Raw genomic sequence first — 1929 nt, 5'->3', positions numbered from 1 at the left:
CCAAAGAACATAATCAAAAAAATGAAAACATAACCGACAGAATCAGAGAAAATATTTGCAAATCATTTATCTAATAAAGTTCCAAATATTAAAAACTCTTACAACTCAGCAACAGAAAGACAAAAATGTTCAACTTAAAATCGGACAACTTAAAAATGGGCACAAAGTCTGAACAGACATTTCTGAAAGAACGTAGACAAACGGCAAAAAAACAATCCATGGGAAGATGCTCAATACCACTGATCATTAGGAAGATGCAAATCAGCATCAAAATGAAATAACACTGTACACCCACTTTTAAAAAGCAACCAGACAACCAAGAGTGTTGGCAAGGATGTGGAGAAAATGAAAACTTCACACGGTGCTGGCATGTAAAATGTTGCAGCCACTGTGGAAAACAGTGTGGTGACTTCTCAAAAAGGCAAACGTGCGATTGTCATTTCACCCAGAAATTCCACTCTAAGTGGAATTCCGCTAGTAATTCTACATGGGAGAATTTAAAATGTGTGTCCACACAAAAATTTGTACACAAGTATTCATTGCAATGCAATTCATAATAACCAAAACGTGGACACAACCCAAATGTCTATCAGCTGATGAGCAGGTAAACAGACTGCGGCAAATGTTTAATATAGTTGAGCCTTGGAAAGATCACACTAAGGGGCAAGAAGCCAGACACAAAAGACCACATATTGCATGAGTCCACTTACATAAAACATCCAGAAAAAGCAAATCCACAGTGACAGAAGGTAGATTAGTGGTTGCCAGGGGCTGGGGAGAAGGAAGAATTGGACTGACTACTAACAGGCCTGGGTTTCCAGGCAATGGAATTGTTCTGGAATTAGACAATGATTGTGGCTGCACAGCACAGTAAATATAATCAAAACTATTGAAATGCACATTTTCTTATGATTACTTTTATGTTCTTTAAAGCATCCTTAATTTTTAAAATGTTATTATAAAATAAGACCATAATAAACAATGCACTAAAGAAATGACGGATTTATTGACAGTTTTATCAGGGAGTTTTGGTTTGGAAAAGTTCAGGCGCCCCTCCCCGAAACATACAGAAAAAAAGGCACTTTGAGACTAAACAAGAGACCGAGGTGAGAGGAGGTAGGCTCAGCAGAGGCGTTAATGAACTGCTGTTCACCCGTGAGCACCCACTTCCCCCCCTTGTCCACCAGTCATAGCAGACAAAGGCTACTAGAGGCTAAAAACCCTTCAACTTGAAGACCACCAGTTAGTTGTAGCAATGATCATGGTTACTGAGGTGAGGCTGAATCCAGGAAGGGAAAATAAGAGGGAAAGCCGAGGAGAAGGCCAGCAGAGCAGGACGACAAGGGAGAAGGCGGCTGCTTCTCTCCCCCTGCTGTGCACAGCCTCGGATGCCATTCCAAGTGATGTGAGCAATTGTGACAGGCCCAGGGCTGTGACATTTGTTCTGGGAGAGAGAAACCACAACAAGATGTTGGTCCTCAAGAATTCACAACGTTATTCGTTATTCTACACAAGGGACCAGGATTGTGGCTCAGCGAGCTAAGCCTCTGCTTGCAATGCTGGCCCCTCATATCGGAGTGCCAGCTCCTGTCCCAGCTGCTCTGCTTCTGACCCAGCTCCCTTCCAGTTTCTGCAGGAAAGGGAATTTGCAGAAGCAAAAAAAAAAAAAAAATGAAGAAATTGTTGTGGGTGAAACAGACCAAGAGAATTTTATGCAGGATTTGGACATTAGTTGGCACTGAAGGAGGATTAGGGTTCAGTAAGCAGTAAAGGGAAGAAATCAAAACTGAGGGTTGAAGCTATAAATGAAGAATAAGCCAAAGAGGGGAGAATTGAGTTGAAAACAAAACGTTCACCCTTATGTCATACAAGTTATTCGTTCTTCCAAAAGGCCACAACAAGGATTCCAAATAGATTAAGATAAATAGA

This window comes from Lepus europaeus, chromosome 3, assembly GCF_033115175.1.
Source record: "Lepus europaeus isolate LE1 chromosome 3, mLepTim1.pri, whole genome shotgun sequence".
Taxonomy (NCBI): Eukaryota; Metazoa; Chordata; class Mammalia; order Lagomorpha; family Leporidae; genus Lepus; species Lepus europaeus.
The sequence above is the reverse complement of the archived record's forward strand: the minus strand, read 5'-3'. Positions refer to the sequence as shown.